Here is a 25442-nt window from a genome sequence, read left to right as displayed (position 1 = left end):
GACTCAGCAGTCAAATTCAACAGCGTGTGAGTGACGGCTGGAAATCTCAAAGATATTAAATTCCTGGAGGTTTCATGAAAATAGGCAGGCGGATAGAGAGGAGAGGCCTTCCTCGGCTCAGCTGAGCCAGGCTGCAGCAGGAGCCCGGGTCTTGCGAGGCTCCGGAGGATCCACATGGGAGGAAAGAAAAGCATAAAAGCCCCGAAGATGCAGGGGAAAGGCTGAATCAGAGGATGCATCTTGCTAGATATTGAAATCAGTCAATCTTCAGGTATTAGCCCCTGGAAAAGCAGCCTTGTGTAGTGCTGATCGGCGCGTTAACAACCTGTTTCCAAATAGGAACTGCAATTTCCATGGGAAATTCAGTTTTTCTTGGTGGAGGAATTACAATATTCAGAAAAAATAATCAAACACGCTTTTCTACTTTGGTTCAACACAGACTAAGACATTTCAGGTGACTAAAAAGACAACAAAGTCTGGCTCCTATTCAACCAAACATCCCACATCCCTACTCCACATTTTTCCACGTGCCCTCGCCTCCCTGGGCTGGAGAGGGACTCCACGTGCCCCACGAGCGCACGAGGGACCACGACACGACCCAGACATCCCGTTTGGCAGCAGTCGCATGTTTCTCTTGAAATGCTGTACTGAAAAAACTCTTTCAACTTTTCCGTTCCTCGGTTTTCCCCAGGAATGAAAAGGCCCCACCACCCCCATCCATCTGGAAGCCATCACGGCAAGTCTAGAAGCATCTTCTGCAAACAAACTTCGCTGGGCACGGGTCGGTCCCCACAGCAGGTTTCCCGGGAGAGCTGGGACAGGGACATGGAGCAAAAGGAGAGCACAGGGCAGAGACAGCAAAGCCTCAGGCTTGCTGCTGCGATGGGTTTTGCGTGGCGCACGAGAGGGTTTTATTTGCATGCGGGCTATGAAGCACCCACTTAGAGATGTCTCAAGACCTACTTGTAAGACCAAATAAAAATACCTCTCCTGGTCCTGGATCGAGAGAGCTGGGAAGGAGGTTTCCAAAATTGGGTTCTCTCCCTGCCTGCGCAGAGGATGGGGTTGCGACACCACGGAGAAGCTGTTTGTAGGTCTCCGTTCGCAGGCTACCAGATAGGCAGCCTCACCCTCCCTCAACCAGGACATCTGCCTTCCCCGAGCTCCCAATCCCCGGTATAAATAGGACTCCTTGCTGGAAGCGTTGGGGTTGGTGGCATTGCAGGGCGGCTCTCCCAGCCGCATCCCCTCCCTCCCTCTCTCCTTCCCTCCCTCTGCTGCCCCGTCGCCGGCCAGGCAGCACCCATGGCCTTCGGGGCTCCTCTCAGCGCGAGCCAAAGCTGCGGCAAGACGAAGCGACGCTCATAAATGCCTTTGAAGGGAAATGTTAATGAGCACTGAGTGGAGGGCGAGAAAAGCCCTTAATCGTATTAGCTCCGCTGCCAGAGCTGATGAACATCCCCAAGCCGAGGAGCCCTGTCCGGCCACGTGCCACGCGAGCGGCTGGGGAGAGCCGGACCCTGAGCCGCTGCCCACTGCTCGGGGTGGGAAGAGAAAATGTTGGTCAAAGCCACGCTGATTCCTCATTTAACCTCAAACGAACGTTGCCTCCGAGCCGACGGTGCCTATGCCACGTGGCTCGGGAATCGCAGGTCCTCCCGGGATGGGATGCTCTCTGGCTCTACCTGAGCAGGAGCGAGAGGCCGTGCCAAGCACGCCTGCCCGCGTCCCTGATGAGTTTATGCTTCAGTTGCATAAATAAGTCACGCACCGGGTTTTTATACTGGGGACTCAGTTCTGAGCTTGTGTAACTCTCTGATATTTTTTTTTTTATGCGGCCAGGAAATTACGATATAAAAATATACGTATAAAAATAACGATTTTCCTCAGCTAAACAGCCACAGGAGCAGTGCCTTTGTGCTGCCCTGCCTTTTGATCCCTGCGAACGCTGTGTGCACGCACATGCGACACACGGGGACACTTTTATGGTGACAGCCTGCCGTTCCCCCTTGGGGGGAAAATGTGGTTTAATTTTTAGTATAACCTTAAAAAGGAGACTAGCAAAGCATCCCTCCCATAAATTTTGTAAGTGACATTTACTTCTTGGTGGATTATCACTAGTGATGGAAAAATCTCGGGTTTAGGGGTTCGGTTCAGAGGAGCAGCCATCTTCTCCTGCCAGCTCCGCCGGGATGAGGCGGTGGTTGCCCAGGCTCAGCTCGGGCACTGCCTGGAAGATCTCCAGCGGCCAAGCCTTCTTCTCCCTCCACAGCCTAACGTATGGCCCCTATGTGTCTTAGGGGCCTCTGGGGACTCCTTTTGCCTTCTGGAGACCCTGTCTCTACGGAAGCCCGCACTCACCCCTGCCCATGGGCCAGGTATCAGCAATAACACGGCAAAGTTTCCCACCCAATCTTATCGGCTCGGTCCATAAAAGCATCTCTGGCACGCTCAGATCCCTGCCCATCCCGGCCAGGCTATAATGCAGTTTGCTTTAAGAGCGCAATAGATCTTCCTGGTCACCGAATCCAGCTCCCTGCTACCCATAAGCCTGCCAAGTTTCAATTTGAATACACACAAAAGATCTCAACAGCTGGGTGTTTAATTACAGGGACTAGAAATCAGGCTCCTCAGAGTCATATCAGGTTATTCCAGCTCCCTCGAGCTGCCTTCAGAGCGTGCCAGGACCGGCCCCCCCGGGAGGCTGGCATTTCCAGCTCTGCCCGAAAGCGTGGAGGCTCGAGGAAACACAAACCATGCCGAACCCCCAAAGGCAGAGCTCAGAGGAGGCCGGGTGGGTGCTTCACAGCACAGCCCTCTCCAAAATGTGGGTGCAAGGGGTTTGCATTGCTGGGTGCCGGGGAGAAATATTGTTATTTGTGCCTAGCCAGAGGAAAATGCAAGATGCCACTAAAATCCAAAGCACCCACACGGATCCTACAAGAGACAGAGGGACAGGAGACGCCATGGATCTGCCTTGGAGCTGTTTTGCAAAGCCCGGCAGGGAACGGCTCAGCACCGTCTCCCGGTGCCAACAGGGACGCGGCGGCAGCCCCTGCTCCTTCGAGCCATGGGGCAGGGCACGGCCAGCGGGCCGGGGTTCTGCAGGGCAGCGCTTCCCTGGCGCTCCCTGCCCGTCCGCAGCCGCCGCCGCCACCCTGATTTACAACCGCGGGGCTGGACTAACCCAACGAAATACTTTGCACCTTGGAAAAGAGGGCCGGCAAATTCCCCAGGGTGAGCCCTGCCACGGCAAGTCCTTGAGTGTTTCCCCGGCTGCTGGTACGTGGGGATCTGCAGAGACATTTCATTTGAATTTCTAGGGAGTGGGTCCTTCAGAAACTGAGCTCTGAGTCCTAAAAGGCCTGGGCACCCCCACAGCAATCGCTGCAGAGTGTGGCAAAGTGCTACAGCTCTGGCAGTGGCTGGAGAGTGGAAAAGCCTTTTCTTCGGGCACACGAGCACTTCCCAAGGTGGCTCAGCATCCCCGGAGCATCCCATGTGCTCCCAGGGATGCCTCGCTCTGCCATGCCCCGAGCAGCGTCCCGGCTCTCTCCCGGCCAAGGGGACGGCAAACGCCAAGCGGAGCCACCAGCGGCTGCCTCAGCCGGGCTCCGGCAGCGGGTCCTGCCCTGTCCCGGCACCAGCAGCGGCCCAGCCACTTCGGCAAGACCTGGGACTGATCCTCACTTTTCCACCTCAGACAACCCGAGCCAAAAGCATCTCTCAGAATCGCCCAACATCGCTGTTCTCTGCTGTCAGACTCCCGAGGAACGCTGCCTGCCACCCTCTCAACACGCGCTTTGGCAACCCGAGCTGTTATTTCCCAGGCTGTTGAATCATTTCTCGCACAGGCGTCACCACGCGCCTCCGACTCCCCACGTAACGTCTCAGCTGCTCCCCCGCTCCTCCCCGCCATCTCCGCTCAACGGGGGGCCACAAGCCAAAGGGGTGCCTAAAAAACCTTGGCTGTAGCCCTGACTTAAAAAAAAAAATTAAGCAAATATGAATAGAATAAGGCAGCCTGGTGAAGCAGGCAACCTCGGCAAGGCTGAGCAACGCAGATCACCGGGACCCATCACCGATGGCACCGGGGTTAGCGGTGGCACCCCTGGGAGCACTTTTCCCCACAGCAGCGGCTCACAGAGAACGCAGCCGAGCCGAGAGAGCAGTAATTCTTCCTCTGCTTTGACCGAAGGCTGCATCATACCCCACAGGCCCCCGGGGGAGTCAAAATAAGGATGAACATCAGGTCAGACATGTCTCCCGCTCACAGCCATGAGCACATCTGCTTCTCCCTAGAGCTCGGAATCGGAGTCACAAGCACAGCCCCAAAAACCGCTGTAAAGCGGAGGAGGAGGGAGGAAAACCCCACAGTTGACCCGGCAGGCTGCAAGGTCTGAGGATGAGGTTCAGAGATGCTCAGACTGAGCCTTCCGTCCCCTCTTGCTCAGCTGCCCACGACTGCTGGTGCCTGTTGGCCAGAGACCCCACGGGGCCGTCAGAGGCACGTATCGGAAGGAGACCCAGAACACCCCAACCCCGAAACGCTGTGTTTGTCTGAAAGCCAGCTTACTGCAGGGGTAAGGGAGCCCATGTCCTTATGAGTTAAGATTTAAAGTTTTAACAAAAGCAATTCATTGCTTTGTCTGGGCGAGCTGCTGGGAGCACCAGCAGCTCAACTTTTATTGATAAACGTCTCTTTTCTCTAAAAACATGGGACCGGTTTCTCCCGCGACAGCAAAACGTGGGCAACGCAGCGCCTCAGATCACAAAGTACAACAGTTTCCCTGCATTTCTGCTGGGCCACAAGGCAAAAACCCCACATTTGACAACGTCTGCAAAGATAGTCGTCGTGAAACCCTCAGAGACCAGTGGGCAGAGCAGGTTTCCAGCCTCTTCCGCCAGCTCGGAGCCCGCTGAAGCACGCCATCGGTCACCGTACGGGGCATCCGCAAGGTGCTTTGCTAGGCTGCCTGTTGTTTTGCATCCCAAAGCAAGCATCCGCCGTGTTGTCAGCAGCCCCCTGCCAGCTCCGGCAGAGCAGCCCCAGCAGACCTCTTCTGAGGTGCTCCCGTCGGCTACGGGGCGGGGACAAAAGCAATCAGGGAGCAGACAAGGAACGTGCGACTTTCCCGTCGTGGAAGGACTGCTGGGACTTGCTGGAAGGCGTCCAATTAGTTAACGAGCACTCCAGAGCTGAGTCTGGTCTGGAATCAGTAATTAATTGCCACAAGACAAGCGAGAATAAATATATCGGAGGAACCCGCGTCTGTCCTAGGGATGGACCTTGGCAAAGAGGGTCTGCCCAGCCAAACCCACACCGAAATGGAGAGGAGCAGCTGGCAACGAGCAAGCAGGATGATCTGAATCCCAGAAAAATGTGCATCCCCTGTGCAATATCAGGAGCAAACACCACAACCGGCTCCCATCCCAAATGTCTTGTACCGAGAGCTGGCACAGCTGAGCGTCCCCGTCCCTGGAGCTGGTCCTCTGCATTGACACCAGCCCATCGCAGGCTGCATGCGTGCTGCAGGCATGCGGCTGATGGAAGCTTTGTTTCTGATGAATAGCGCTGTAGTAATTAAGCGAACAGGACGTGTCAGCCTGGCTGGGCACCTCCTGCTTCTACTGTCCACAAACAACAATGGTTTTGCAAGTCCTGGAATAATTTTTTCACGTCCATTTTCCTCATTAGTCTCCTGCTCCGGGTTCCTGAGCATCCTCCAGCGCAGGAGGACAACAGCTCCCAGGTCCGAGGTGGCTCCGAGGAGCAGCATCAGCCCTCCTGGATGCATGGAACCGCCTGCCAGGTACTCTTGGTTGCAAATCAACACCTGAGCTCCGGGAAGAGACCTCCTCCCGAGGCGTCCGCTCTCAGCCCTCGCAGCTCCCCAGCACCGGCCACCTCTCTGGAGTGTGTCCCCACGCGGCAGGAGCTGCAGAGCGACTCTGCGTCCGGCCCCTGTGATAAATTAGCCAGAGATTCAGGCATTTCGGCGCAGCTGCCTCATCCTCTGCCGGCATGACAATGTGATTAATTTTGGGTGCAGATGAAGCTCATTTATCAGAGGCACGTGACGAACGCGCGGGCTGCAGGGCGTGCGGGGAGCCCCGGGGTGCGGGGTAAAGTGGGAGCGGAGGCAAAAGGCAGGAGGCATGGAGGGAAAGCGAGGAGCCGAGCCCGGGGCATCTCCCAGGAAGGCTGTTTGCCACATTGGCTCGTGATTAAGCATGCTGGGGGAGAACGGCCCCGCGTGGGAAGAGAGCTTTTATCTATGCTAACACACATGGCCATGGCTGAGGAGAGATATGCAACAGGAGGGGTGTAAGAGGATCGGGAGAAGAAGCCGTGAGCTGATTACCGTGCTTCAGAAGAGGCAATTCTACCACCTCCAGGCTGTTTTCCACCTTATCCTCTTTTCTGGGGACTCGCGGGTCCCATCCTGCCTGTCCCCACTCCGCAGCCAGAGACACTTGCTCCTCGCTGCTGGCCAGAGCTGCTCCTGGGAGAATTGCCTGGGAAGGCAGAGCTGTACGTTCGCTTCCTGATGTAACATGGCCCTGACACGGAAAAATCAGCTGGTCGGTTCATCCATCCCTTGACTGGAGTTTCTCCACGTGCTGGAGCAGCTCCCAACGCAGCGATGCTGCTTGCGCGACATGGAGCAGCTCTCCCGAGGGCTGAGGCAGCCCGACGTGCTGGTGCAGAGCAGCCTGCAAGCGTTTTGGCAGCGGCTGAGACAGCTCTTCTCTTCATTTCCACCACGACATCGCATCCTGCGCTGGCACAAGCTCTGGGTCAGGGTCCATCTCCGGGCTCTCCTGGCTGGCGATGCCTTTTGCTAGCAGACATCCCATTCGGAGCGTCACCCGGCGTTAGGCACGAGCCACCGGTTTCAGCCTGCGCGTGTCATCCATGGGAATCGCTGGCCCAAGCAATTGCACGTGCACGGCAGACGTGATAGCCGAGGCAGCGAGGGCTGCCAGAGCAGACGCAACCGGAGAGGATGCCACACGGCAGCCCACCCGTCCCGGCCGGGCAGGAAGGGCTCTCGGGAGCGAGCGACACCAGGGAAGGGACCTGAGCTGCACCCAACTGAGTCTGGCAATATCATGAGCAAAGCATCAATGGATTGGGAGTCTCTGCACAGTTTTGGGGTAAGGAGTAGGTTTTGGGGTGAGCCGATGCCGTGCCAGATGCCCTCCAGTGAGATGGATGCACAAGGAGAGGGCACCAGGATTTACAGCCAGAACAGCAGCTTGCATCCCAATACTCCCACCCGGACAACAGCCCGGGGAGCTGTCAAACACCACGGCTGGGAAACCACGGGGATGGGCTGGACTGGGGAATACTGTGCATGGTCAGCGATGGCGAGAAGCAACCGTCATTGCAAACATTTGTCTGCCCCACGCTGCGGTCAGATGCGCCTCGGGCAGTGGTGTCCCATCCCAGAGCAAGGTCACGCCAGCCGCACCCAAAACCCCGACACCGCTACAAATCCTGCCCCTTGGACATTTTTAGGCTCCAACTAGTGAACCATTTTTTGCTAAAGAAAAGAAAAAACTCTCAAGTTTAACAGGGCCACGCGAGCCGGGACAACAGCAACAAAGCCTTGGGCATACAGCCGGTGTCAACACCTTCGGTGGGACTCAATTATCAACCCAACAGGTAACGTCAAACAGAGAAGCTGCTTTTTTGATAAATACATAATTTTTTAAAGAAAACATGTCAAGAGGCCAAAGGCGAAGATGACGCAATACGCGGCAGCCCTGCTGCTTGCAAGACAGTCCTGCTAATTTATCCCAGCACAGAAGCAGGACCCTTTCTGCTGGGTTAAGTGTATGGTTAGAAAACCCGCAGGGACTTTGGAAGTGTGAAAACGTCAAACACAGAATGACGCAAGGACTTGTGCCTGAGAAAGGGGAAATTTTATGCTTGTCCCCACTGGGTTCCAGGGATGATATCTCCCTGGGAGAAAGGAAGCAGGGTGGCTGGTGGCACAGCGGGTGGCCTGAGAGGAGCCCATCGCTGGAAAGGTTACAGGTGACGACGCTAGCTTGCAGCCAGGACTGCAACCTCTGACTTTCACATTTCTCCCAGGTCCTAAATGCTCCTCTAAGCCTGGCTCCTCCGCAGGGTCCCCAGGGAGGTTTTGCTCCGCTCCCACCCATTGCTTTACCTTCTCATCTTCCCAGAGGTCCGCCGAGTCCCGCCCCAGAGCCCTGCGGTGCAGCAGTGGCAGTGGCAAAGCCATCCCAGCTTTTACTGCAATCATCACGCCAATTACTCAATTGAAGTTTTCGGTTCCCATCCATCAAAGTTTACCCAGGAAGGATCGAAGATGCCCACACAGTTTCCCTTCACGGATTACGGAGAGGCAGCGATAAATGTATCTCGGCCAATTTTCCCATGATGGGGAAATAATTGTGCTAACACGCGGGCCCCTGTTCGGCAGCAGGCTCCTTGGCGGAGGCACCTTTGGGCTCTCACACCCGCCTGAGGAGCAGCACCGGTGCCCAGCCCCACTGCTCCTCCAGCACCACGCCATGCTTAGCCACCAGCACACTCTCCACGAGGAGCAAACGCTATTGCACTTACCAGAGCCGAAATCTTGCAAGGACCTGCTGGTTAGGCAAGGAACCTGGAAAAGAGGAGAGAGAGAGAGACGTCGTTCAGTGGGTTGGCTGTTGACAGCAGCGGGCATTTTTAAGGGGGTGACACACAAAGCAGCTAACGGTGCCGAAGCCTAAGAGGAAAAAAATGAACCTTCCCTGCCCGCGCGCTAGACAGGGCCGCGGCACGGCGAGCGGGATGGACGTTACCTCTGCCTGCGTTGTATCAGGGACATCTAAATTCATCAGGGCCACCTAAATTCACCCAGCCCCGCTCACCAGCCTCGCCGGGCGCTGGCAGGATCGCAAGCTGTGGCACACGGTGGGATTTCGCCAAGGGATTAAGGAGCATTCGCCGCTCCCGTGCCAGTATGAACACAGGGCTGCCCTGTCACCGCTCCCCTCTCCCAGTGCCTCATCAGCTCCTGGAGCACACCATGCAAATCTATGCTAAGGAGTCACAACAATGCGCCTGGGAAACCATAAATATATGTGAAAAATCTCCCCATAAATCCAAGGGAAGGGGAATTTACGGCGCTTTCTTTGGAGATTTCTCCAGGTGCTCCCTATTAAGCCATTGTGCTCATTTGCATTAAGTATTCCTCAGACAATAAAGTCTTCTCTGCCATCGGTTATCGGCTCCGCAAACAGGAACAGCGCCGGGCACGGGGCGTGCAAACACCCAGCCATAAAGATGAGGGACTGGCTCCTCATGTCACCTCCTCCTCGGTGGGGGGGGGATGCTTTAAATCAGACACAGCCAGCAACAGGTTGTGTTCGCTCAGGGCCACAGAAGGTCCCTGGGCAGCGCCAATGTCCACGGTCCCTTCTGCAGGCAGGGGACCACGGTGGCTTCTAAGAGTTAGAAGGTCCCAGAGGTCCACGTAGCCAAGGGACATTCCGCAGCTCGGTCTCTGCTCAGGATCTGGTGCCCAGCATTGCTTTGCTTCTTTAGAAAAAAATAAATAAATTAAAATTGAAAATCTGCCTCACTGCTAGACCCCATGTTCAGCAGATTTCACCCGGAGCAGCTCCTGCAAGGCCGCCCAGGTTAACTGCCAGGAGAGCATGTTGTATTTCAGCTATGACATTTCTTTGCGTGTTTTAACGTATCCTTATCATGACTTCCATGTACTTCCATACAGATGGGTGGGAGACAGGAGAAAATGAATAATACGTTTCCTTCCAGTATGAAATTCTAAGCGTGTCCTCCGCTGAGTGCAATTACTGTGTATATGACTCCTGTAATCTGGCTAATACTGTTAAGTATATGGGAGATTAAGGGATTTGGGGCTGTAAAGTCCATTTCATCCATCCAGGCCCGTGCAAGGGAATATGAGCAGGGAAAAGGTCTCACAGAAGGCCCCCGAATCGAGCAGGGCCTGGCCCTCAGGTGACCACCCCACGACGTCCCCTTGCTGCTGGAGACCTCTCCCAGGCGGCTCTTGGCTCTGCGAGGGGGGGACGTGGAGGAGGGCGACCAGAGCTGCTTGGGGCCAAAGCACCTACAGCCACAGCCCCAGGGTTCGCCCCTCACCGGCGGCTCCCAAAACCAGCACGCCACCGTCCCGGATGCTCCCAACCCTATGCCAGCACTGCGGTCACGTTCCTAGAGCGCCGAGCCCTCCCCGGTGCTGTGTGCCGGGGACACAGCGGCCACGGTGAAGGACTTAAGCGGTCACGGTGCTGCTGCTGAGAGTGCTCTCCAGTCACCAGGAGAAGAGCTGTTTATCTCCGAGCTGAAGAGTTAATAACAGCACTGGAAAATTTCTGCTTTGGCCGAGGTGATGGCCTCTACCTGCCCTGCGGAGAGGAAAGCTGCAATGCCAGCGTGCCCGTGGGGCCGGACCTCGCTGCCCCCAGCCCTGCTGCACCCCGGCTCCCCGGCGGGGACTTGCCCCAGGGGTGCAGGCTGACCTGCTGGCAGGAACACCTTGCCCTGGTGCCTAGGAGCAGGGTAACAAACCACCACCTTGCAGCCCTCATGTCCAAGCCTCAAAAATAACCCTGCTATGGAGTCAGCATCCTTCCCCAGTTCAGAGCAGGCACAGCCCGAGCGTGGACATCACTCCTGCCCAGAGGGGAAGCCACGGCGAGCTCCCTTCAGCATCTCCAAGCTGATGTAATATGAAGCAGAGCAGATACAGGGTTGTTCTGCAAGCATAGATGAGCGAAGCAGAGCAAGGAGATGGCTTTAAGTAGTAAAAGCTGCCCTTATGTTATGAGCTCAGACACAGCCTTATATATCCCCAAGCAGCAGAGGAGCCATCTCCGCTTTGATCCGGGTTTGATTTAAAATGGAGCATCTCCCTCAGCATCACCAGCGGGACAGCAGCGAAGTAACCTCATTTTCCTCTGCTTTGTCCCTTTTGCCACTCGCCGCGTGCCAGAGGTCCCAGGGCCGCGTGCCAGAGCCGCAAACTCCATTCCCTGTGCTCCGGAGGCTCGTGGCCACGATGTGCTGGGGCAGCCCTGGGCTCCGGCTGCGTCCCCGTGCACCCCTGATACCGGCGGCGCCCGCCTGCCCTGCCCCGCGCCACGCGGTCCAGCCGTGGCAGGTTGGGGATGCTCGGGGAGATGCTCCCTCCCCGTGCCGGGGTGCGGATGAGCCAGCACAGAGCCAGGGAAATGAGAACCTGCCAGGGCATAATGCCAATTCACCGCCCATTAACTCCCTGCAAATCCTCCGCTCCCTGGCCTTATCTTCCTCTGCCACGTCTCCTCGCTCCCCCTCCTCTTCCTCCCAGGCTAATGGGCTTTTTTGGACGTGGAGACAAGCTGTAGAGGTACCCTTGGCTGTGCTTGGGAGCCCATAAACGCTGGTGTGGCTACATCTGCGGGGAGCTCTGATGGGAGACATCCCCGGCACCCCTCGGACACCCTCCCGGCACCCATGGGCGATGGGGCTGCCCCACGCAGCAGAGTTCATTGCCAAACGCTTGCTTGCTCTTGCGGATTTAATGTCAGACTCCGAACGTTTACTTTTTACGGCGTAATATATCCAGCTCCAACCCACGTTGTCAGGAGATACCCCAAAGCTATCAACGCATCTGGATGCAAATGATTGTTTAAACACCCCACACAGTCCTGTGCGTACGGGATAGATTTACTGTCACTTCTTGTGAAATTAGGAGGGATAAAATCAAGCAGCTGAGCAGCAACGTCTGCTGGGCAGGGGGGGAGCAACCACCAGCGCGGCTCAAGGGCTTTGGCTAAAAAGGGAGCTCCGGAATAAACACCAGCGAAGTTCACCATGAGGCATCTTTGCTTCCAGCTCCTGCCTGAATAGCAAATTTGACCTGCGAACCCTCCTGACCCGCAGCAGCCCTGCAGAGCGCCGGCTGGGTTTTGAATCAGCACTTTCAGAAATCAGCCAGATTTCAGCGGTCCTTCGCTGCAGTGCAGGCAGGGCAGGCAGGGCAGGAGGGGCAGGCAGCTCCTATGCCCAGTGTGGGCAGACGAGCTGCCCTGGGAGGTTCAGTAAAGTTCCTTGGATCAACAACGGATGGAAAGCACTGACAGTCGAGCACCGGGCGAGCCCTCGCTGCTCATCCCGGGCTGCCCTCCTGGCTGAGGCGCCTCGCCGCCTTGCTGGCCACGCAGGAATTCAGCAGCTGTCTGCAACGCAGAGGCAAGAGCAACCCTGAAACTGCCCGAGAAACAGCTCCTGCTCATTCGATGCCCTCTAGTTCCTCTAGCAAGACCAGCATCATCCGCTCCCCACCTTTTTCCCCCAGGAGGTAAGTCCGTGGGCTTGCACCACTGGCTTTTCAGAGGAGAATGTTCACCTCTTCAGCAGAGAGCGCGTATTTTACCTGACAAATCGAGCTCAGCCCAAACCTCAGTTTTCCATCAGAAACTGTTTGCCCTGGAAATTTGTGTCCAGCCCTTTCCATCAAGCGGCACCGCTTCCTACATGAAGAAGGGTTTTGGAATAGCGGAGCATTCCTCAAGGCAGCAGATAAATGTCGGACCAGAGTTAGTGGCTGGAGGCTGAATCTAGACAAGCTCAGACTAAAAATAAGGCACAAGTGTTAGACAGTCACAAGTACTACTGCAGCTGCTAAGTCAGGAGCGAGAGGAATAGTCTGTCTTGGTGCTCGGGGACGGCACGGCCACAGCAGTCTCAGCTGTGGCACGGACCTTCCCCACCAGCCTTTGCTCCAGCTCAGCAGGTCCCAGCCATCTCCAGCAGCAGCAGAGCAGGAGCGCTGAGGTTCATGGGGTGGGAGAGGAAAAGCGTTCCCAAGTCACCTAACCCGCCTGCGAGAGCTCCTAGCATCCTAGCATCATCCCCAGCTCGGGTAACCATAACCCCTGCAGCATCTCCCAGCCCTCCCCCAAACTCCCCTTCATTGCAGCTCCCGCATTTTATCTTTAAAAAACACAATAGGAGGGTTAGAAAAAAAACATGACAAACAATCCAAGGGAAAGAATACAACAGCCCTTGAAACCCCATCCTACATTTGAAAGGGAGGGATACAGGCAAGGCAAGAAAACCAGTGCAAAGCCTCATTACCATCAGAAATCCTCTCTCCTTGCCCTCACCTCCTTGCTCATTTCCATATCACAGGGGACACAATACCTTTCTTCTCTTGAAAAACGTCCCATTTTTGCAGAGACCAGCTGTCCCTACTCCCAGCACCAGCTTACGGAGCTGGGGAACAAAAGCCAGGCTCATGCCTGCCCTGGCAGGCGGTGCCAGGGTGTGAGTCTCCAGGCCCTTATCGCCCTCTCAGGAGCAGTTTTTATCATCATTATTATTATTTTATCTTTTTTTTTTTTCCTCTTAACTTCAAGATCCTTTAGTCAGTTAAATTATACTCAGAGTAGCAGAAGCGGCAGAAAATAGAGCATTATAAGGGGTTCAGGAAGTTATTTTCATCTCAAGGAGCGTGTAAGAAAGGTTGACAAGTCTTTATTCTGCTCTTACGGGATAATCTGTAGGTTCCCAGCTGATATGGGGGAAAAAATTAAAAGCATGAGAAGAAACTACAGGAAGAAGTAAAACCCAGGTCTCTGCATAAATTGAAGTAACGCGCACCTTGGCTGACAGCTGAAAGCACCGGAGGGTGCAATGTCAGCGTGGGGAAGGAAAGGGGTGGCCGTGGGGTCCGGGAAGGGCTGGGCAGAGAGTGCTGGGCGCAGGGCAGGAGGGTCACTCAGCCCCCTCTAGCCGGTCTTTTCTCCTGCTAAGTGGACCTGTCACATCTTTCCAGTCCAAAGCATCACTGACACGGCAGGCGGAGGAGGGAGGGAAAGCAAAGCAGCTCAGGCATCGAGTGCCGTCTCCCGCACTGCCCCGGCTCGCTGGATTCGTCCTGCTCCTGTCTGGCTGCTCCGATAAAAGCTACAAACATCAAGTCGGGCACAGCAAAATTTTCCTGCGAAGATTTTGGGTTCTCGCGTTTACTATGCGGGGTCCTGGGAGCTCCCAGCAGCCGCCCGGCAAGCACGGAACGTGGGCCAGGGCATGGGGGGGCTGAGGCGGCCCCCTCCCAACCAGGCAGGGCGGCCGGCCCTGCGCCTCTCCGGCTGTTCGGCGGCTGAGCCGCGCGGTGCCGAGGCGGTGCTGTCACCGGTGATTGATGGCACGGTTCAGGAGGAAATAAATTCCCAGGCTTTCGCAGGAGGTGAACAGGGGGGTGTATCCATCTTAAAGATACTTAATGAATGTGCCACAGCCCGCGGAGTGGCAGCAGATAGATCTCTGCAGCCAGCACTCCCCACGCTGTTCCTTGCGAGGTTCGGGCACAATTTAACAGCTTCTTATTGATTTTATTTATGTTCCCCAGGCCCCGGCAGTGTCTATATTGCCCCAGTTCAACAAGAGCCCCAAAGTCACGGCAGGGACCTGCACTTGCTTTTTCCCTTCCCGCTCCTCATCCCTCGCCCACCCTGGAAGGGGCAACACGAAATCACCTGCCCCAGGGCAACTCTGGGAACAAAACCTGGTGTTTGGCCAGAAAAAATGCAGTTTTGGGCTCCTTGAAAGACATTAAGGTTCACGTGGGCTTCAGCTCAGCTCCTCAGGCTAAGAAAGAGGATGAGGCAGGATTACTAGAGCAATGGTGAGTACCGGCACAGCACTGGGGCAAACGCCGGTGCCACCCACACCGTCCCGGCACCGGGCTCTGGGTTGCATCTTTGGAACTCAAAGCAAAATAAAATAAGGACCTTACAAAAGACACTCTTGCTAGACAGACTTTGGAAAGTCCTAGCTTTTATGTAGCATAGCAGACCTTCATTTTCAAGGCATGAAAAATGGCAATCAGCAGTTCTGGTACGTGGCTTGGCTTGTTGTTCCCTCTTTCCCTCGGGGGAAAAAAAAAAAAAGAGACAGAAAAGCAGCAAAAACCAGCAGAGACCCAGCTGACCTTTCTGGCTAAGAGACCTTGTCTGAATCACTGGATGGTAACAATGAATGAAATGCCAGTGCCCTGCCTTATAAATACCAGCTTCCTCTTGGGGTGAAATGCCAGCTTTCGAACGTGGAAATGCGGCAAAGAAAATGTCACCCTCCCCAAGGTGTGAAATGCCAGCCTGCTGCAAGCACCCGGGCTCGCTCCCGGGGAGATGGGCAAGCTAATACCTGCTGCTGGGACCCCAATCTCCTCCCATTGGGGGGCTTCTCCAACGCTGGCCAAAGGCAATGGCACGAAGGGGACAGGACATCAATCTGGGACTGCCAGAGCATCACTCCTCCAGTCTACCTTCAGCATCACGGCTCAGGAAAGCTGCCTTTGAGATTTGGGGTTTTTTTCCTTCCCTTTTCCAGCGGCTACGAGATTTGTCAGCGCGGCCAGTGAACCAAATGAATCACATTTAAAGATTGTTTCGGATCAAACCAAAACAGTTATTTCCAGTTTTCCCAGCTAAATGAAAAAACAATTGAGTATAAGAAGATTTTGCCATCTAAAGAGTTTATCACAACCTGAACTCCTACTTCTCAGTGAGCGCTGTTGTTGCTGCGTTTAATCCTATTTATTAAACATGGGAAACCATCCAACATACTGTCCTTGTGTGAAGAAACGCTTCCCGTGAAGCTGGTGATATTTGCAACATCTCCCCTACCCTTCCCAGGGCCAAGCTGGATGAAAGTTTGGCTCCATCCAAAACCACATTTTTCAGCAGCTCATCTTTCCTCTTCTCTCAGCATCCTCCTGTCCCAGCTCCCCGGGTACCAAAACCCTGACACCAAACCCGCGCCAGGTCAGGGTGGCAAAGCAGGAGGGACAACTCCCCCCTCTCGGGGACCAGCGACAACCCCAGGACCATCACTGGGAGCTGTAGGGCTGCGTAAATGTAACCAAACCTTTCTACCTGATAAAACTACGTCGGGAAATGAATGAAATTGCTTTTTGTCATGTGGGAATTGGAGCTGTTCTCTTTCCCCACACCCACATCTTTTTTTTTTTTCCCCCATAAATGTGTGAAATAATTTTACCACCCTTTTTTTTTTTTCCTTTCGGTTACTCCTCCTTCCCTCAGATCTCGCCCTTCCTGGCATTTGAAAATAGCTCATGAAAAGGAGGAGGAAAGTGGGGGGGGGGAATAAAAGGAAATGTGCAGGGATGCAAGATGGAAGGGGAGAGAAGGGAAAAATATAAGAAGAGTGAAGACACGTGGTTTTCAAAGCAAATCAGGAATGGCTGATTGCTTCCACTCCAGCACCCATTCTGGGAAAGGTCTACTAATCTGGCAAGTTTTGGAAGGCTCTTCGCATCCTGTCCTTTGCTAGGCAACACCTAGGGAGCAAGCGGCACGGGCACGCCTGCCTACACCTGCCTGTACCCTCATGTGCAGGCAGCCATGTCCAGCCAGGCACTGAGGCTGCAGCAAGGCGACGCCACCTTCCAGGGAACCCCGGTATCATTTAGAATTAGAGCTGGTTGGGAACCCTCTGACTAAACAGGTTTTCTCCTTGCACGATGCTTATGGCTGGATCTGAAGTGGTCGGAAAAAACAGGTCAGCTTCGGTAACCTTCCGGCGGAGCAAAGGCACGGCCGCGTCCCGGGCTGCAGCGCTGCCCGGCAGCCACCGGGACCCACGGGACCGGACCGGCACGGCAAGGGGAAGGGTCTCAGCCGCCTCCGGCACTCAGCTCTGGCTCGGAGGGGCTGGGGTCTGAAGCACCAGCCTGGTAACCAGGCTGCTCCCGGTTCGCCAGCAAATGCAAGCCATTAGTGCTGGAGGCAGCTCCAGATGGTGGTTTCGTGCCCGACCCCTCTCCTTGCCTTGCAAGCAGGAGAAGATCTCCGCAGGAAGCTGTTTTAATGCATCAGCCTCTGTGTGCATCACGTCCAGGGCTTTCCCCCAGGCGCTCCTCTGTAATGGATTTAATCCTTGACCTGGAGCGATGCTGCCCTCACAGAGGTCCCTGGGGAATTGGACTCCCGGTTCCTCCCCAGCTTTCCTGCCAGGGAACCGCGGCCGGGGGGCTGGCAGCCCCAGCAGCATCGCACCCCTAATGCCCCATATGCAGCACGGCTCGTCTGCAAATTCCCCTTCGGCCTCGGCAGCGGCGGGGCTGCTGGCGCAGGAGGAAGGGTGCTCGCTGCCAGAGATGCCAGCTGGGGCAACCTTCCCCTTCTGCAGCCTGGGCAAGGGGGTGCAAAGACACCCCCTCTCCCCAGCACTCAGGAGCCAGATTTAAGGTCTGTGGTCACAAGGCTGTGTGCCTGCGCCCCGGCTCTTTGCGCTTTCCCGAGGTCTCTCCTGTCATTCCTGTTTGTGTTGGCAATCACCTGGGCATCCCTCGTCTCCTTTTGATATCTCCTCTCTCCCACCTCCTTCCCACTCCTGTCCTTTGGGCAGCAGTCCTGGGACCAAAAGGAGGCTTTCTAGCTCTTTTCTTTAAAAAAAAAAACCCCAACAACCTAATTCACTGCAAAGCAACTACTTCATGTCTGACATGGAAGGGACTTGGGGATTTATGTTAGCAGCAGCACAGAGGGGAATCCGCGGCTGGAGCAGCAGCGGGAGGGCTGGCAGCGGCAGGCATTGCCAGCACGGCTGCTGTCAGAGCCCCGGGGAGCGATCCCCCAAGGAGCACGTCTCGGCAGGGATGCCTGGATCCAGTGCCAAGTCCAAAGCATGCTTCCCACCCCAAGCAGGAGCATGGCAAGCGCTCCTCACCTTGGAAACAGCGGGAGCTGAGAGGGGGAACCACATCTCATCCTGTGCCACACCAGAGCCTGGAAGCACTGGGAAAGCTGGGCTGGGCTGAGCCTCGCCGCAGTGGCAGTGCTGAGGGGAGTCCGGATGCTCTGGGATGGGTTCAGGCCAAGCAAGAGCATCCCCATGCCCCCCAAAAGTGAAGGCGGGGGTCCTGCCACATCATGCAGCTCCCCTGGGAGCTTGAGGGGGGGATGAGGTGACCAAGCCCGACAGGTGGCGATGCCCCAGCCCAACACACAGCACAGGGTGCCTGCAGGAGCTGAGCAGGACCACCTTGAGATCGCACTGGGAAACTGAACATTTTTAAGTCTGAACGCTCGAGCCCAGCAATCCGCTTCTTTCCTCGGGAGATGCCACCCTGCGACGCTCCCTCTTCCCACCCTCCCACAGGGACACTCACTTTTTCCAGCTGAGCTGAGGAACAAACAAGTCATCACCCACTCCAAGTAGGTGGGTTGGCAAGGGCCGAGGAAAAGATGCTTTATGTTTGGCGACGGTCCACAGAGCTAACTCAGCAAAGCCAGATGATAGGCAGCGAAGCCACCCTTTCCAATAATAGCACTGCGCAGCATGCAGATCACTCTTGCTCAAGAGATCTCCAAGGGCTTAGTGCGGACTTCATAATACCCCTGTTTCCAGCACAGAGGAATGCTGCTTGCAAAGCTAATCATTTTCTAGTGCATCTTCATTAGCCTTTAAACGCTCCGCTTCTGGCCTCCTGCGCCTCCATGGCTGCTGGAGGCCCCGGGCCAGATCCTGCTCTCTTGCACAGCGCTGTAAATGTGTTTATCCACGGCTGAAACCACGCCACCGGCTGTTACACCAGTGTCCAACGTGCTCTCGGATGCTCCCCGGTGCATCGCTCCCTTCACCTCCAAGGTGACAACGAGCCTGCAAGACCCGCAAGCCCACCCTTCTGATATAACCGGCACAGCTCCTCCTCTGAGACCCCACTTTTTAGCTCCAGCAACCTGCAGAAGTCCGTAGCTCTCAAGGTCTGCAGAAATCCCTCCTCTCCTGAGCTCCCACCAGACATTTCAACTACCGAGCCCCAAAATAAGATGCCGCGCCTTTCCCCTGTGCCTCCCTTCATGCCGCAGACCAAGAAGCAAACTCTCTGAAATACGCTTTGCTTGCAGAAGAATCTCTTTCCAGAGTAGCAAAATTATTTTATTATAGAAGTCCAACCAGGGACCGTGCCGAAAGCCCTTCCCAAGCCATGTGCAAATAACCACCCATTAACAGCCAGCAAACCCCTCTCATTGGCAGGCAGCAGGGCAGAGCAACGCGGGCTTCAGCTGGAAATATCAGCTCTGCCCAAGGCATGGCCAGCATCTGTCCGGAGCCCCCCCCATCCTCCTCTCTGCTCCCCAACATCTGCTAGTGGGGTCCCTTCACGTTTTACCTTGCTCTGGGGCAGCTGGGGGGGGGGCAGCTCTCCCCCAGCCCAGCCCTGGGAGCCCACGCTCCTCTGCACCCACGTGGGAGCATCAAAAACCTCCCCAGGTTTCAACACAGACCCCCCACAAGTGTTTTAGCTCGGTTGAACCAGCTTTTTCCCAGGAAGGCGAGTTTTGATGGACATTTGCCAGAGCACAGCGCCTGCCAGCACTTGCACTGCTCGGATGTTGCCCGGGGGTCTGGACCAGACCCGGCACAAGCGTAAATCAGCATCTACCCTGGCTGGGAGGTGACCGGCCGCAAAGCTGGCAGTTCAGCCTTACAAAGCCGTGGGGTTTCCATGCTCCATAGCTCCCAGCATGGGAACAGCCCTGCCACAGCTCTCGTTCGGGATGTAACGCGGCAGGGAGGCGTGAGGGACCAGGGCGAGCCCAGCTCTCCCACTGCCGCCGGGGTTGGGTACGGGGCTGATTAGAGGGATTAAAAACCGGCTCGGCAGCTGGCGGCAGGAGGGATGTGCTGGCAGGGGCCAGGCTCGCCAGCCTGCGGGACGCCACGGGGGGATCTTGAAAGGAAAGGAAGATCTGAGCGGGCGCATCGCCGCCCGGCTCCCTCTCTAACGAGGGACAGGAGCAACCCGCGGTTAGCAAAGAGCTCCCAGATGAAAGCAGCTCCATCCCTGGGATCTTGTTATTATTTCACAGATGCTTCTCACATACCTTTTCTTTATTGTTATTTTTCTAAGGTCTCTCTTTGCTCTAGATAAACGGCGCCTCTGCGGCTGCAGGCAGCGGGTGGCAGGGAAAGCAAGGCAGCTCCCGGGGGCTGCAGCTTCGGCTGCCCGCGGCCCCGGCAGGGCCAGACGCTGCCCGAACACACGTGCTCCACCTCTGGGGATGCTCAGCCGTACCAAGCAGTAGGGTCTGCCAGCAAATATCCTGCACAGGACCTCAGCCCACCTCTCCAGCCACTTCCGCTCCTCGCTGGCGGGACAGGCTTTGCAAAGGCTACGCTAAGAAATCCCAGCATGAAAAGCACCGGCGAAGAGCAAACTGTGGTGACCCAGCCTTTACCTCTGCCTCCGGGCACGACTGCCATAAGACAACTTGAAATCCAGGCTGAGGAGATCCTGCCCAGCCTGCCCCAAATCTAGCAGGGGAAGAAAAAAATCCTCTCTCCTTGAAAAGCTAAAGCTGCTAAATGGCAGCTAGCCACAGCTCTTTATTTCTTCGCAAAGCAGCCCTGACCGGGACAGCCTCAGCCAGGGTCGCAGGGCAAAGGGACCGTACAGGGATGGGTTGCCCTCCTGCTGTGAACCTGGGCACCCAGCTCGGCCCTTGGCCTCTTCCAAACCCCGACTGAGCTTTTTCGGGGTTAGCGCAACAGCGGGGAGTCAAGGGAAGGCAGCAAGGGGGAAAGGAAAGGATTAAAAATAGATTCCAGTTTTGTTTCAACTATTGTAAAATAAAAGGTCCTGCAGCAACCATTGCTGAACCAAAAAGCACGCCTGCATCTCAGGCCACGAGGCAGCTGAACAGCAGATGTATTTTTCATTAAAAGACTCGTTAATATTGCAGGTTCCTGCCCCAGCCCCGCTTTTCCGGCTCTGGCTGATTGCCGGAGAGCCACTTCTTCCTCCTCCCTCGCCCGGCGGAAAGGGGCTTCGCTCCCCCAGCCCTAAGCATCCCCTTCTGCACACCGTGTCCCTGCCTTGGTGTCCCCAGGAGCATCTCTGTCCCCCATCGGCATCCCCCGCGCGCACTCGGTGCTGCTATCGGCAGGTAGCGAGAAAGCCCCAAGTCCAGCACAGTCGCTCCAGACGGGGCTAGTGATATTGTGCCATCAACCTGGCGAGCGAAGGTAAATAAGAAACAAATTATCTGGCATTTTAAAAAAAAAAAAAAAAGGCAGGAGCGCTCCCAAATTCACAAGCCGAACGACCACTGGTAAAGGGAACTCATTTCCCCCTAATGAGAGACGACTACACTTTGTTAACTCAAACTTTCCCATTAATCACCTTTGCATTGCTTCTGTCTGCCTCATCGCTGTCAGGCTATGATAATATATGAAGAACATTCATTTATCCCCCAACTGCCCACTCGGTAAAGATATACGGTGCTGTGGAAATGGATTTACCCCGACACCCGGCTCCCAGCACAATAAGGCTAATTTAGACATGCTGTTGAAGCGAACCCTTCTTTCTCCTCTCTCCTCATTTTATTTTAAAGCCAGCGGGTGCCGGGCTCGGCAATTAGAAGCGACAGGCGACCGCAGGCAGAACGTTGCGGGTTCGGGTGAAGGTTTCTCCATCTCCGCCCGCAATGTCCAGCCGGAGCCGCTCCCCTTGGGTACCTACCCTGGGTGCTGGCACCCAGGGGTGCCATACCAGAGCACCCGATCCCGCCGGCACCTGCTCGCGGCATTTTGGGCTCCGAAAAGCGGCACAGGAGCCACCGACATGCCAGAGCACCTCAGCAGCGGGGTCTCAACGCAGGCGATAGCCTCTCTCGGTCCCCACCCCGTGTTGGCTTTGCTGTCCCTCCTGTTTCCCAAACACGCTGTATTTTATTGAAATCGTATGCAAAACGCTGCCTCTGCCTCCCACGCAGCTGTTGATTTTGCAGCAGGGCTCTGTTTGTTCGAGATTTGCTCTTGCAAGGAGGGGAGGAGGGAGCGACGGGAGGCTCTGCGAGGGGGTACTTGGCCGGATCCTGCCATTTTTAAAAAATTAAAGGAATTGGAATGAACTAATTCTTAATTAATTAACAGAGACTTCAACGTTGAGACATGCAAAATGCAGAGAAGAAAAAAAGGTAAAAATCTCTGGTTGTTGGGCACGTTTTTTCTGGTGGAAAAGCTTTTTGGGAGATTAAAAAAATGACACTCGGATGATTTTGGAAGAGGGCGGTGAGAAGCAGTCAGAGCTGGCCGGAGCCCGGCACCCCATGGGTCCTGTGGTGGGTGCAGCCTCCAGCCCAGCCTGTCCGTCACGGAGGGACACTTCCCACCATCAAAGGAACGGCGTCGGAGCGAGCCACCCGCAAAAGTCCCCAGGGCTTGCTGCCATGCTGGGAGAGGAAATATCAAACCTGTCTGGAAATCAAATGGCAGTCGGAACAGACAGAAAAAAAGAAAGAAATGATGGGAAAACGAAACCTAAGCTGACAACCTTTGTAATTGAAAACATCCAACACGGAGAATCATCACCCCCAGTGCGGGTTGCTCCGGGGACAACGCGCTTTCTCATCACCCCTCGAGGCTGCAGCGGCGTGCGGTGGGAATCCAAAGCAACCCTGACCCTGGAGCAGCTTCCCGAGCCACCGCCAGCCCTCAGAGAGGGCCCGAGACAACGATGGCTGCAGGTTTCCGGCGACAAGCTCGGAGGCATGCAGATGCAGCGTGCGTAATTAAAAAGCCTGTTTGCTCAGGACGTGAAGGACATCGAGCTCCTGCCAGGAGGAGCGGTGCGGGCAGCCCCTGGGCTCTCCCACCAGCAGCAGCAGCAAGGTGAACAAGTCCTTGTGTAAAAAGAGCCCCGCTACTGGAAGAAATCCTCCCCACAGGTGCCAAAAAAGCCCGGATGGAGCCCAAATCTCATGTTTCAGCTTTATGATGCTGTCCTCTCCAGCGCTTTGGAGCCCCAGAATGCTTCACCACCCGGCTGGCAGCGAGGAGCAAAGACCCAAGAAACCTCACGGTTAGCCCGGAGCAGCCACCAACTATGCACGGATGAAAAACAGACCCAAAAAAACCTGAGGATGCAGATTTCATGGCTCGCTAATACCTCATTTGAAAGCGTTACATTATCCTGAACATCAATGGAAGCCATAAAGGAAAAAAAAAAAAAAAAAGGTGTTAAAATTGGAAACGGGATGTCGTTTCTCTGCTCATCATCGCAGTGATCTCTTGCTGATCTCCAAGTTGAAGCCATACTTTACAAATATTCACATGCGCACGTCAGGCGCTGCGGAAGCAGGACCTCCAGCGATTCTCACTTCCATCAATTAAAAATCCATACAGGAATCGGGAATCACAGGCAGCAGAAAGCATTCGCAGTCCGGCTGGAAAGGCCACAGCAGGTAGGAACAGAAAGCGAGGAAGGAGGGGACCGAGCGCAGGATGGATGTTCGCGTCCCCGGAGGCTCCCCCACCCCGGTCTGACCAGTTTGGAGCAGGTGTCTCCAGAGCAGAGCAATATGGCATCATCCCTGGAGCGCACGGGGCACAAACGGGGACTTTCCGAAGGCTTCCCAAGCTCGTGAAGGAAAAGGATGGGAGCTTTTACGCATGGCATTGGATTTTCCACCCTGACCCGCCCAGAGGGTTCACTCCCGGGCTGGACCCGAGCACAAGGAGCTGGCTGCAAGAGAGAGGTCTGCTGCCGTTGTCCCCAAGCCATCGCCACACGGCTCCATCTCCACGTGCCCACAGCCACCGCGGCAGCGTGGCCAAGGACGGAGGACGTGCTGCGGGCACCCGCGGGAGCTGGCGCCTCGTCCTTCCTACCCAGCTTCGTCCCAGGCAAGACAGTGGAATTAAGTGCAAGTTATAATTAAGACTGGATGTTTGAAGAGAAACATAATCTCCGTTCCGTGGGATTCGCCGGCACAACAGTAATTAACGTCTCATTAACATTCGCCTAATTAAGCAGTTTATGAAAGTGGATAGATTTGCATACTGCTCCACTTCGGCTTCAGTGCACCCAGCTATATCCAAGCACCAGAATTAACCCTTCCAGGACATTCCCAACCCTCCGCAAGACTTGCCAGCCTCTCCTTGCGAGGCCACGAGCGGCCGTGGCTGCGCATCTCACCGCGTGGTGCTCCCCGAAACCGGGTAAAACATCTCCTCGCCGTCGCCTCTTTTAGAGCCCTCGGCTGGCTCCAATGCTTTCCCCCGGATTTTCGATACGTTCATCACAAAAAGCAAAAAAGACTTGTAAGCGTTTCTGAAGATGGGGAGAAATGTCTCCTAAAACATTTCATGCTATACTCATTTCCAAATGTTCTTTAATGTTTTAAAACAACGACTTCAGGATTAAAGAGCCGCTCTAAATTCCAAACACCAGCTTAAAAAAGGGATGCAACAAGATGCCTCAGCAGCTGCCAAAAAAATTTTGACATGGAGACCATGTCCCCTCTCTTTTAAGGTCTTCCCGTCATCAGGAGGAAAGGAAAACCAGCAAGAACAGTGACAATCCCGTCCCTCTTGGGGACAGCAGGGACCGGGACCACCTTTCCCGGGCAGATCCTGGAGCAGCGAGGGATGCATAACGCAACCCATCAAATAAGACGCATCCCGCATGCAGCCCCTTAGCGATAAGTCACTTAAAATGCTGGACATAACATTTTCCGCTGTTAATACCCGCTTTCTTTTCTGGTGTTGGATTAGTAAAGCCACCGCATCCATCATGCGCTTAAAAAGACCATGTGCAAACTTGCCTCCTCCCTCGGCATCTCCTGAGGTGGGAAAACGAGCTCTCCAGTCAGTGGTTAATGCCTGGAGTCAAGATGCAACTTTGCAGCAAATACAGCGGGAGAGAAAAATTCATGACACGGTCTTTCATTGAAAATCAATAAAGCCCAGACCTACCTGTGATATACACACTCAATTTATTCCCCGCCTGCCTTGCTGCATCTTCACCACCGGCCCTCTCGGATCGGTCCAGGTCCTCGCTGGAGGATACAGTGTCCCTGCCCACCTCTCCCCTCTGGGTCACGGCAACGATGCCACCAGAGCCACGTTAACATGGGATTGTCACCTCCCTGAGCCTGGCAGTCCTGGGCTGGTGGCCTCGTGGCCCTGGCCACAGCAAGCCCTACTCCCATGGCTGCGATCCAGCACCCACAGCATCCCTCCCCAGAGCGCGGCCGGGAGCCGGGAGCCCAGCCGTGCCCTCGTGTGGCAAAGGCGATTTCAAAGTTTTCTTCCATCTCACAACAGGTGCCCACAGCTATAGCGAAGTGCTGGGCTCCGCCGGGGAAACGCTCACGATTTGCACTTGAAACACCTCTGTCTTGAAAGCACATCTTAATCTTTCTCCTCATCCCAGCAGCCACAAAACCTTCCTGGAAGCGACGATGGACCGAGCTATCCTCCTGAGCCAAGCTGGGGCACCCTCCAGCCCTGCCTGAGCCCGACCCACGGGACCCCCACCACTCGTCCTGTCCTGCCCCCCTTCCCCTCCAAGGGGGGCTTTGAGAGCCCCACAAGGCACCCAAAATCGCTGCAGATTTACGCGTTA

General features: G+C 55.4%; 1 protein-coding gene across 3 annotated transcripts in view; it reads right to left on the bottom strand.

Moving 5' to 3' along the window:
- The window catches only part of LINGO1 (leucine rich repeat and Ig domain containing 1), a 159932-nt gene that overhangs the window by 102267 nt on the left and 32223 nt on the right, over window positions 1-25442 (bottom strand). For all 3 annotated transcript variants that reach the window (XM_075764706.1, XM_075764705.1, XM_075764707.1), the window contains one exon: window positions 8603-8645. The gene's annotated coding sequence lies outside the window, so the exon portion shown is untranslated. The remainder of the gene's footprint in view (window positions 1-8602; window positions 8646-25442) is intronic.

Source organism: Balearica regulorum, chromosome 12 (assembly GCF_011004875.1).
Source record: "Balearica regulorum gibbericeps isolate bBalReg1 chromosome 12, bBalReg1.pri, whole genome shotgun sequence".
Lineage (NCBI taxonomy): Eukaryota > Metazoa > Chordata > Aves > Gruiformes > Gruidae > Balearica > Balearica regulorum.
This window is presented reverse-complemented; position numbering and strand designations above follow the sequence as displayed.